The sequence below is a fragment of the Scyliorhinus canicula genome, chromosome 22 (assembly GCF_902713615.1).
Source record: "Scyliorhinus canicula chromosome 22, sScyCan1.1, whole genome shotgun sequence".
In the NCBI taxonomy this organism is placed as follows: Eukaryota; Metazoa; Chordata; class Chondrichthyes; order Carcharhiniformes; family Scyliorhinidae; genus Scyliorhinus; species Scyliorhinus canicula.
Window position 1 is genome coordinate 5,393,593 of NC_052167.1, and position 12,986 is coordinate 5,406,578.

Here is a 12,986-nt window from a genome sequence, read left to right on the forward strand (position 1 = left end):
GGGGGGGGGGGGGGGGCGTGTAAACTCCTCATCCCCGCTATTCAGAGTTGCGCTGCTGCTGCTGCTGATGGACGTTGCAGCCGGCATTCGTAAAAGCCAATCACAGCCACTTCTCCCATGACTGGGAACGCCGCAACCACAGTTTGAAAAAGTCTGAGATGGTGACTTTGGATCCTGCTGTTCCTTGACACTGAATAGGTACAAATGAAGAAAATTTACATTCTCTGTTCTCTCTCCATTGGGATGGGAGGATGTTTTTATTTATTCATTTACAGGATGTGGTCGTCGCTGGTTAGGCCAAAATTTATTGCCTGTCCCTAGTTGCCCTTCAGAAGGTGGTGGTGAGTTACCTGCTTGTCCCTGAGGTGTAGGTACACCCACTGTGCTGTTAGGGAGGGAGTTCCAGGATGCTGCCCCAGCGACAGTGAAGGACAGCGATCTGCTTCCAGGTCAGGTTGGTGAGTGACTTGGAAGCTCCAGGTGGTGGGGTTCCAAGACATCTGCTGTTTGTGTCCTTTTAGATGACGGTGGTCATGGGTTTGGAAGGTGCTGTCTAAGGAACTTTAGTTAATTAGTGCAGTGCAACTTGTAGATGCTGCACATGGTTGCTGTTGTTCGTCAGTGGTGGAGGGTTTGAATGTTTGTGGAGGGCGTGCCAATCAAATGGGGCTGCTTTTTCCTGAATGGTGTTGTTGGAGCTGCACTTATCCAGGCAAGTAGAGAGCATTCCATTAGACTCCTGACTTGTGTTGTGTTGATCGTGGACAGGCTTTGGGGGGGGGAAGGGGGGGGGGGTCCAGGAGGTGAGTTACTGGGTGTAGGATTCCTAGCCTTTGATCTGCCCTGGTAGCCACAGTATTAATATAATAAACCATGATGTGGAGATGCCGGCGTTGGACTGGGGTGAGCGCAGTAAGAAGTCTTACAACACCAGGTTAAAGTCCAACATGTTTGTTTCAACCACTAGCTTTCAGATCACTTCACCTGAGGATGGAGCAGTACTCCGAAAGCTAGTGTTTGAAACAAACATGTTGGACTTTAACCTGGTGTTGTAAGACTTCTTACTATAATAAACCAAAGAGAAAATGCTGGAAAATTTCAGCAGGTCTGGCAGCATCTGTAGGAGGCCATAAGACAGAGGAGCAGAATTAGGCCACTCGGCCCATCTAGTCTGCTCCGCCTTTCCATCATGGCTGATATTTTCTCATCCCCATTCTCCTGCCTTCTCCCCATAACCCCTCAACCCCCTATTAATCATGAACCTATCTATCTCTGCCTTAAAGACACTCAGTGAATTGGCCTCCACAGCCTTCTGCGGCAAAGAGTTCCACAGATCCACCACCCTCTGGCTGAAGAAATTCCTCCTCACCCCGGTTTTAAAGGATCGTCCCTTCAATCTGAGATAATGTCCTCTAGTTCTAGTTTTTCCTACAAGTGGAAACATCCTCTCCACGTCCACTCTATCCAGGCATCGCAGTATCTTGTACGTTTCAATAAGATCCCCTCTCATCCTTCTAAACTCCAACGAGTACAGACCCAGAGTCCTCAAACGTTCCTCATACGACAAGTTAGTAGGGCGAGAAAAGAACTAACGCTGAGTCCAGATGACCCTTTGTCAAAGCTAAAAGACATAGAAAGTGGTGTGCAGATCCACGCTGATTTTTCCAGCGGGATCTCAAGCTTAGGCCGGACCTCTCCTTCCCTCAGCTGTCTCAATAAAACCACAGCCGATTTTCAGGAACAAGAATCTACCCCATTCCTCGGTCATGACCTAATTCCTCGTTCACTAGAAACATATTTTCTTTTCTTTCAAAACTTGCCGCAATGGATTGCAAATGGAGCATCGGAAGGTGGCCGGGCAGAGTTCATGGGGAGGTTTATTAACCTGAGGTGTCTGCCCTGGGTCCATGCAAAGAAGCACTGAGAGGAGGCAGTTATCTTGTGAGCTCAATGCCGCAGCTGCAACTTGGCCAAATCCCATCGCAAACTGTCATCGCCTTGAGTCAGTTGGACAATGGATCCTTTTGAGTGCACACCAGTGTGGATAATTAAATATGGAAAAATATCAATTGATATAATTGAGTATTCTCCTAATTAAGATTCCTGGCATTCCTGTCGGCTACTAATTGGTTGGTTCCACTGTTTATTGTGGGGCAGGCTCTGAATGAGGCCCCGACTCTCAATTCCAGATGAATAGGGGGGGGAAATTAACACTGACAAGGCAGGGAGGGGAGGGGGAGGGTGGGAAAGGATCTGAGTCAGGTCGGGCTGCGAACAACACCGTGTGGGTAATAGGAATGGAAATTGGTTTTGACAAGTTAAGACAATCAGAAATAATGCCTGCCTTTCAGAGGACAAAGTGCGAGTGAAGAAACGCCATGAGATAATGAAGCGGGTCGGCCGTGTCAGAATCCTGTTGGTGTTGGTGGGATGCGAGAGCGCTGTGAAGACCCGATTGTGGGGGCAGGGGGGTGTGGGGGAAGATCACAGAGTGCCGACTCAAGTTGAATGATAAAGACCGCAAATGAGAGTCACAAACCTCAAGGGAGTTCTGGGGGAGGGTAAGAGTGTTGGTAACTGTGTTGGTAAAACCCACAGCTGGAAATCCCCCAAAAGATTCCCAGCATAAATAAGAAGCTTCCTTTAAAAAGCAAGGGATCAAATACCAACAAGCCAGAATCCAAAGATGTGCATGTTAGGCCACGCTAAATTGCCCCTGAATTGGAAAAATTAAAAAAACATACCAACAAGCAACGAGTTGCATTTATATAGCACCCATATACCATGCAGTTTCACTCAACCACAATCCATTCAGATTTGACACCGAGCCACATCAGGAGGTATCAGGAGATATCAGGACAGCTGCCAATGGGGCAACGATTAAAAAAGGGGCATGTGCAGAGATGAGAATTGGCAGAGATGTGAATTAGGTTGGGGTGTAGTTGGATGGATAGTTATGCAATCTTTCAGAATGCTGCAGATTGTTACTGCCTCAGCCAGCAGTATCTTCCAATGTCAGTTTCACTGTCAATTCGGAAATTCATGTCGTGCACATTGCTCACATGTTATAAAAGTATATACAATATATAGATGAATAACAACAATAAAATAAAGCAAAGTACCCTATCGCAGAGATATAACTTGAATTAAAATATGTATCAAAAACTAGTCCATTGGATTCAAATAATCAGTCAGTAAGCCCCCACCCTGAGTACATCACCTCATTGATGCATCAAACTCCTGTTGAAAGTTCATATTGAGGAAAGCACAGACTAATTCAGGAGCTGATTTGTCCCGTTTCTTGAGGGATTACCGCCTTTTCCCTGAACAGCAATATTAAGACAAGAGGTGCCTGTAACTACAGGCTGCTTTTTTAAATGAAATGCTCAAACTTAGAAATCCATCCACTTTATTTCAGCCCCTGCCTTTGTGCATTTACACTCTGCAGCCAATCAAAATGCAATCGCCTAATATACGGATGCAAATCCCAACTCTGGGACTTTACCTCCAGACTTCCTATTCATTAGATCTCAATAGAAGACTTTGAGCTGTAAAAACCGACACCGTTTTTTTTAAACAAATGTCTGGTCAGCAAACATCACAATGTTGCAATGTTCTTTTTGGACTAGAATCCACGAGAATCAGGATCACGAATTGGAAGGGCAGCGGGTTTTATTCCTGAAGGATGGTTAATCAGCTGGATGGAAATCAGTTCCTACTTCCCAGGGCGCCCGCGAGTCGCCAGAACAATGTTTTATCAACAGCTGCAATGATGTAGAGTGAGGAATTACCAGCGGTGATACGAATGAGTTAAAGCTGTGAAGCATCTCCCTCCTTTTGGAAGTGTTGAGTCTTCACTTGCAATAGGTTAGAGCCATTTCAACAGTGGACTGAACAAAATCTATCTCGGGCATGATGTTAACCGGAGAGCCCTGTTGCCCTGTCAGGTGAATGTAAAGAATCTCAGGCTGCTAACCCAGAGGGATCTGGGTGTCCTAGTGCATGAATCACAAAATGCTGGAGTACAGATACAGGAAGTAATTAGGAAAGTTAACAGAATGTTATTAAAATAACAGCTTTGATAAAGAGTCATCGGACTCGAAACGTTAGCTCTTTTCTCTCCCTACAGATGCTGCCAGACTTGCTGATATTTTCCAGCATTTTACCTTTCGTAATAGAATGTTATTGTTTATTGTGAGGGAATTGAAGACGAAAGTAGCAATGTTATGGTTCAGTTATACAGGGCGTTGGTCAGACCACATCTGGCGTACGGCAGTCAGTATTGGTCTCCTTATCGAGGGAAAGATGTAAATGCATCGGAAGCAGTTCAGAGAAGGTAGGCCAGACTAATACCAGGTTGTCTTATGGGCAAAGGTTGGAGAGGTTAGGCTTATGTCCGCTGGGGTTTAGAAGGGTAAGAGGCGACTTGATTGCAACTTTTAAGACCCTGAGGGGTGTTGACAGGGTGCATGTGGAGAGGCTGTTCCCTCTTGTGGGAGAATCTAGAACGCGGGGTCACTGTTTAAAAATAAGCGGTCACCCATTTAAGACGGAGATGATGTGGCATGTTTTTCTCTCGGGGGTTGGGGGCGTGAGTCATAAGACCATAAGACATAGGAGCAGAATTAGGCCACTCGGCCCATCGAGTCTGCTCCACCATTCAATCATGGCTGATATTTTCTCATCCCCATTCTCCTGCCTTCTCCCCATAACCCCTGAACCCCTTATTAATCAGGAACCTATCTATCTCTGTCTTAAAGACACTCAGTGAATTGGCCTCCACAGCCTTCTGCGGCAAAGAGTTCCACAGATCCACCACCCTCTGGCTGAAGAAATTCCTCCTCATCTCTGTTTTAAAGGATCGTCCCTTTACTCTGAGATGGTGTCCTCTGCTTCTAGTTTTTCCTACATGTGGAAACATCCTCTCCACGTCCACTCTATCCAGGCCTCACAGTATCCTGTAAGTTTCAATAAGATTCCCCCCTCATCCTTCTTATCCTTCCAACGACCCAGAGTCCTCAAACATTCCTCGTACGACAAGTTCTTCATCCCAAGGATCATTCTTGTGAACCTCCTCTGGACCCTTTCCAAGGCCAGCACATTCTTCCTTAGATACGGGGCCCAAAACTGCTCACAATACTCCAAATGGGATCTGACCAGAGCCTTATACAGCCTCAGACGTACATCCCTGGTCTCTTGAACTCTTCTTCAAAAGGTGGTGGAAGCAGAATCTTTAAATACTTTTAAAGGCAGAGCTAGATAGAGTCTTGATTAACAAAGGGGTGAAAGGTTATCGGGGGTGGGCAGGAATGTGGGGGTTATGATCTTATTGAATGATGAAACAGGCTCAAGGGGCCGAATGGCCTCCTGCTCCTAATTTGTGTGTTCATAAGCGTCCTAGCCAACATTTAAACTTCAATTAGAAATCTCACACAAAAAGAAGATTCTTTTTGTCTGTGGGAACTCTCTGTGCACGATTGGGTAGCCCGTGTGCCACATTACAGCAGTGACTAACTACACTTTTACAGCAATTACTGGGCTGCATTGCACTCTGAGATGGCCCAACACTGTAGAAGGCGCGACAGAAATGCAAATCCCTCCCTCTTTTAGTAAAGTTATATTTAGTTATTGGCGAATGTCAACTCACAGTGTTCTTGAAATAAGTTTAAAAAAAACAGATTGCCACTGTCCAATCTTAAACTTGCTCCTCAAACTACAACTGGGTAAAATGAACACTTTAATCAGCACACTGAGGGGGCATGCAGCTCAGCTTAGCAGGGTGAATTAGATTTATTGTAAACGCCCACACCGTCAACGCTATTTAATCTCATAAAGAACATTGGAGACAAAGAGGCCAGGCTCACTTGCTTCTTTTATTTTACAGTCACATTTAAAGGAAGGTCAAGTGGGATGGTCTCCAGTGCGTTTGGCCATGTAACGGGCACAGTGGGAAACTCACATTTCTGCTCGACAGTTTGAGGTCAGACTTCATCCTGAGTGAGGTCAGCTGTTTCACAGCCCAACACGTTTCAGTCAAGGCAAGGTTAGCTTCTCCTAGTTTGACCCTCATTGGCGAACACGGAGATACTGCTCCCTTCCAAAGACAGGAGTGAGAGAACAAAGAGGTGGTTCGAGTGGCCTAGGGAAGCACTGGTAAAACCAGGGCTATGTATATATATTTGTGTGTGTGTGTTGTGCATGTAGATGTCTATAAATATTTTCTCACCACACTGTCACCAGGGATAGTTGGTCACTTGGAGGAAAGGTGATAGCTGTTAATCAATGGAAAATGTACAGGGAAATAAAAACATAACTTTAGAACACCCCCTTTCTCTTGAACACTGAGCTATCTGCAAATGTCAGTCCTGTGCTTTGGGGTTAGGAGAATAGGACCAGGAGGAGGCCATTCAACCCATCCAGCCCATTCTGTTATTCACAGCTGATTTGTGGCCCAAGTCCATTTAACTGTCTTTGCTCATAGCCCTTACCCTTACTATCTGGTTAGTATTTGCTCAAGTGTTCCATCCTGTGCGTGTCATCATGTTTTGTAATTTCCCCCCTGAAAGGGCTAATCTTTAGATTATGCCCCCCTACTCCCCAACGACCAGCAACAGTTTATCTCGGGCGGCACAGTAACACAGTGGTTAGCACTGCTGCCTCACGGCACTGGGTTCAATCCCGACCCCGGGTCACTGTCTGTGTGGAGTTTGCACAATCTCCCCGTGTCTGCGTGGGTTTCACCCCACAACCCAAAGATGTGCAGGGTAGGTGGATTGACCACGCTAAATTACCCCTTAATTGGAAAAAAATTATTGCGTACTCTAAATTTATTTTTTAAAAAGAAACAGTTTCTCGCTTTCTACCCCGTTCCCCTTAATAACTTGAAATCCTGGATCGTATCTTCTTATCATTACCCATTAACCTACTGAATTCCAGGGAATGCAAGCTAGCCTGTTTAATCTCTCCTTGCAGCTTAACCCTTCGAGTCCAGGTTTCAATATGGTAAATCTATGTTACACTCCCTCCACAGCAATACGTCCTTCCGAAGGTATGGTGTTCAGGACAGCTCTAAGAATATTGTTTCATCATTCAATATTAAAGAATTAAAAAACCTTTACAGCACAGGAACAGGTTGAGGCCAATGTCCACTCAAGCTTCCTCCGAACATTCTTCATCGAACTCAATCATCCTTATGTTTATTTGCCCCTTATCCAGCTCCCACTTAAATACAACTGGCTAACGGGATGGCGGCACGGTAGCACAGTGGGTAGCACAGTTGCTTCACAGCACCAGGGTCCCAGGTTCGAATCCCGGCTTACATCACTGTCTGTGCGGAGTCTGCACGTTCTCCCCGTGTCAGCGTGGGTTTCCTCCGGGTGCTCCATTTTCCTCCCACAAGTCCCGAAAGACGTGCTGTTAGGTGAATTGGACATTCTGAATTCTCCCTCCGTGGACACGAACAGGCGCCGGAATGTGGCGACTAGGGGATTTTCACAGCAACTTCATCATTGCAGTGTTCGTATAAGCATACTTCTGACTCCAATAAAGATTATTATTATTAAGGGCAGCACGGTGGCCTAGTGGTTAGCACAACCGCCTCACGGCACTGAGGTCCCAGGTTCGATCCTGGCTCTGGGTCACTGTCTGTGTGGAGTTTGCACATTCTCCCCGTGTCTGCGTGGGTTTCGCCCCCACAACCCAAAAATGTGCAGAGTAGGTGGATTGGCCACGCTAAATTGCCCCTTAATTGGAAAAAATAATTGGGTAATCTAAATTTATAAAGAAAAAAAAAAAAAAGATTATTATTATTATTATTAACCTGTCATTGAAGAAACAGGGTGCCATGTTTAATTCCAACCACTTCACCGTCATATTTCCACGACATTTCAGCTCCTCCTGGACTTTGAGATACAGGTCAGGGAACTGGTGGAGCACAAACCTAAGACAATGCTCTGGTGTCCCAGGTTCAAATCTCAACACGGTAGATGGTTGAATTTGAATTCTAAAATAAGATGTAAGCTAATCAAGTCAACCGTTGAAGTTCCATGTTTCTGTTGTGGACGGGTTCCCATGTTTGCTTTCCTCGCAAAGGGTCCAGTGTAAAACCAGGCAGAAATTGTCAAAACCCATCCATTTAAATGTGAGGGAAAAGTTACACGAGTTACTTGAACTATTACACTAGTTACTGCAACCATTCCTTGTGGTAACAAGTTCCACAATCTCACCACTCTCTGGGTAAGAAGCTCCTCTTGAATTCTCTATTGGATTTATTGGTGGCTGTTTTATAATGATTCAGTCCTGTCTCCAAATGGAAACATCTTCGCTATGAATCAGAAGTGGGAATGCTTTGAGCTTGCAGAGGGGTTTAACGAAGCTGTGGAATTCACTGCTTGAGTTTGTGATTGATGGAGAGGTTAAAGATTGGATTGGGGGAGTAGCAAATTAAAAGAGGGGTAGAAACAGGAAATAGGAACTCTCAGCAGATCAGGCAGCATCCGTGGAGAGTAACCCAGAGTTACTGTAGATGTCAGTGTATAAGTCGAAATTTCAAGAAAACCCTCCGAAAACAGAGGTCAACCTCCACATCATCTCGAAAGGTGAACCGCCGCTGTGGGCGGTCAGCATTTTCAAAAGTCATTGCCATCCGATGCAAAGAGTTTAACTCAAGTCCGCTGAGTCGCGCCCATGACTTTTGGGGTTGGAGAAATGGGGTTGGTTGATATGCCAGGTAGATTTACACATCGCAACTCATTGTAATGTTTCAGATGGTGAAGGCGTATGGGAACAACACCCATCCACATAGCTTTAGGACCACTGTTGCGCTAGAGTTTGAACAACAACATGTTCTGGTTGATCCAAATGGTCTGTGTCTGTGATGCTATTCCCTGATCTTCTGGTGGACACTGCTCTATGTTGGGATCCTTTCTGACTTCCCATACTGGTCAGAGCTACGTTCTTCTGATAGAGGCTGGTTAAGCACAGTGGGTCAAACAGCTGGCTTGCAATGCAGAACAATGCCAGCAGCGTGGGTTCAATTCCTTTACCAGCCTCCCCGAACAGGCGCCGGCATGTGGCGACTAGGGGCTTTTCACAGTAACTTCATTGAAGCCTACTTGTGACAAAAAGCGATTTTTATTAAAGTCAGTGCATGAAATGAGCTGGACACCTCTCACCAATCCACATTGCACCTACTGCTATTATCTAGATTAAGAGTACCCTCAAATCTGTTTCAACTTTTGGCGTGATTGGAAGGCACTTTAGTTGGGTTTGGACAATACTTTAGATCTAGCAGTGTCATTGTGCTCATGTTAGTGTGGAAGTAAGGCACAGTGAGCAGAAAGATGCCTTGTCCCTTTAATAAAAATTCCAAAGAAGGGAGTGTTCAGGGAATATAAAAAGGCAAATAAATCAGACAAACCACAGCAGTCTCTGAGTCGCTGATAATTAACTCTGCTCCAGGTTAATGACAGAGTTCAGCACTAAGTATACCCCAGTACAAACAAACTGTGCCTGTCTCAGATTCGCTCACACAGAAGACACACCCTTTCGAAGTTGAGAATGAGAATTGTGAGCCTGGAACTGACTTTGTGTGAATATTTCATTCTAGACTGACGTTGCCTGGAGTTTCCCAGCAACTGAAATACTGTTCAAATGATAGAGAGAATTAATTTGTGTTAATGTGATAATATGAAAATGAAAAAATGAAAATCGCTTATTGTCACAAGTAGGCTTCAAATGAAGTTACTGTGAAAAGCCCCTAGTCGCCACATTCCGGCACCTGTCCGGGGAGGCTGGTACGGGGCAATATTGCAAAATATCTTAGCTGGAGCACCCAATGGCAATGAATTCTATAGCACAGTAGAGCAACCCCGATCCCAATAACTCTTTAAATGAGGAAAAGTCGCCCCTCTAGATCTTTTTCATTCAACGAACTGCAGCACTTTTAATGGTGTATAACATCGCAAGGCACTGCACCGGAGCACCTATCAAAACATGCTTTGATATTAAACACCATAGTTCCCACTGCTCCCTTATTTAAAACTACAAAAGGAAATAATTAGATTTTGTTCCATTTACTGCACTCCAGTACCTGCTTAATAAAAGTGGTCACAGCGTACACATCATATGGAAGGTATGCAAGCTTTTTCATGCACACATATATCATTCTGATGGCTCCGATACTCTCTGAGATAGTGGGCAAATCGACAGCTGATTCATCATTAGTGCTTCTCCTCTCAAACGTCAGCCTGCACTGCTACGGCACATTTCTCAGAGCAGGAATTAACTCTGCGTTACGTGTGATCAAAACATTTTCCGATTGAGACGCCCTGACCCACTCGCGCTCAGGCGACGCCTGGACGTAGATAACTCAGAAATGCCGCAGAGTGTCCCACGCACAGCGACAGGCCAGATCTGCAGGAGAAGGGCAGCATGGTGGCCTAGTGGTTAGCACAACCGCCTCACGGCGCTGAGGTCCCAGGTTCGATCCCGGCTCTGGGTCACTGTCCGTGTGGAGTTTGCACGTTCTCCCCGTGTCTGCGTGGGTTTCGCCCCCACAACCCAAAAAATGTACAGAGTAGGTGGATTGGCCACGCTAAATTGCCCCTTAATTGGAAAAAATAATTGGCTAATCTAAATTTTTTTTTAAAAAAAAGAAAAAAAAGGTCTGCGGGAGAACGGTGCAGAGAGACAAGATGCAGAACCCCCATCATGTGAAATTAAATTTAGCGTGCCTCTACATGTGTGTGCATGCATGTACATTCCCATACGTCTGTTCGTTTGAACAGGATACAGCATGCAAGGAAAGTTCTGCAATTGTGGATGTGCTGACCACACTTCTGTTGTGGAGAAACAATATTTTTCTCTCAGATAGTTAAGACCTCAAGAGGCTCAGGAAAATAGCAAAGCAGATAATGAACAATGTCAACATTCTAATTCGTCAGTTGTCTTTTAGACTGCCTGATTATTCTCAGCTCACTGGCACAGTCATTCTAAGTTACACAGAACTCTATTATTTCTGAAATCAATGCCCAGTCCCTTAGACTCATTAGGCAGGAACATATATTTGAAAATATAGATTGACTGGCTGGCTCTAGCGGTTATTGATTCCAAACGGTGCTGTGAGCCGATCTGTAAACCTCCAAACTGCACTGGCAATGGTGAGATTTTCTTTTCGCATTTCTGAGTTTTCCTAATACGGTGAGGATGCATCTGGGTTTCATTTGAGGGCCGAAAGAAAGCTTTAATTGACGGCACAGTGGAGGGCGGGCATGGCTGGACAGTGTAGTGGGGTACATAGGAATCCGTGAACTTGCATGCAAAACTCCAAACAAAGCAGCCAGCTACGGCGACTCTGCATTTAATTTCCTTCGAATGGTCTGAAGGAGCTCCGACTGAGAGCTGAAAACCTGCCCAGGCGGAAGTTTCCGATTTATTATGCTTAACGTCTCTGCTTTAAACTGCGATTTATTTTTCTCCTGCCTGCCGTTCTGTAGGAAATTGGAACAACGTCTCCCTTGGTAATAACACAGCCGCACCGAGATCCTCCACAGCACCACAATTACATGAATCTTTTACTCTGTAATCTTCTCCCGACAGGATGACAAACATTCCCCAAAGAGGAGGGAGGAAGGGTTTTATTCAAAGGCAGATGGAGAGGTGGGGGGTGGGGGGGGGGAGGTGGGGAATGGAGGGGTGGGGGTAATAATGGCAGATCACTGATGGGACCTGAGGGTGATGTTGGTGTGCGGGTAATCAGAGTGTAGGGGATCACAAAGCTCGGCCGACAACATCAATCAGACAAGCTTGACAAACCTAATCAGTTCACAGGAATCAGGTAAAAGGCGTTCAGTCACCTTGCCCACTTTCCCGCCCTCCTTCCCATCTTTTATAACAATATAGTTGCTGAATTCTCTTCGATTCGGACAAACACAATTGGCAAAATAAATATCTCAATTTCACAGTTTATTAAATTGTACGGAAAATATGAAACGTTTACCATTCCACACATTTTGCCCTGAATCCTGGCTGTTTTTAGACATCATGGCAGAGAAAGGAATTCCTTGTCTGTGCACCGCATTTCAGCAAAGTCAGAAAAATATTCTTCAAAAACAGGATCATAGAGACTTAAAGAAGACATACTTGCATTTAATTCGCACCTTTCATGACTCACAGGATGTTTTAAAGCACTTCATAATGAATGAAAGACTTTTGGAGTGTAGTTACTGTTGTGATGTAGGGAATGCAGCAGCCAATTTTACACAGCAAGCTCCTACAAACAGGAATAATCTGTTTTTTAGTATTGTTGATTGAGAGATAAGAAATGGTCAGGACATCAATGTTATCATTCCGTCCATCATGCCTGTGCATAGAACCCCTACAGTGCAGAAGGAGGCCATTTGGCCTATCGAGTCTGCACCGACCCTCTGAATGAGCATTCTACCTAGGCCCATTCCCCTGCAACCTCATTTAACCTGCACATCTTTGGACACTAAGGAGCAATTTTAGCATGGCTAATCCACCTAACCCGACACCTTTGACTGTGGGGGGGGAAACTGGAGCACCCGGAGGAAGCCCACGCAGACACAGGGAGAACGTGCAGACTCCGCACAGACAGTGACCCAAGGCCAGAATTGAACCCGGGTCACTGGCGCTGTGAGGCAGCAGTGCTAACCACTGTGCCACTGTGCTGCCGAGACAGCGCCTCTTTGAAAGGGCTGTTCAATTCGACTTACTTGTTGACAGGACTCAAGCTGGTTGGTGAAGTTGAAAGCAAGACTGATCATTTCTTGACACCGGTTTATTGACTTTGTTCAGTCTCATACCTCTCCTCCTACATCAGTGTCCCAGCTTTCCCCTATGTATATATATGCTCCAAGTGCTTAATTAAACAATGCCTTTTACCTGTGTATTCGAACAATGTAACGGACATACTATCAACATTACTTCCCTGCCCTTTTCCCATAACCCTGAAAACGTTTCCTTTT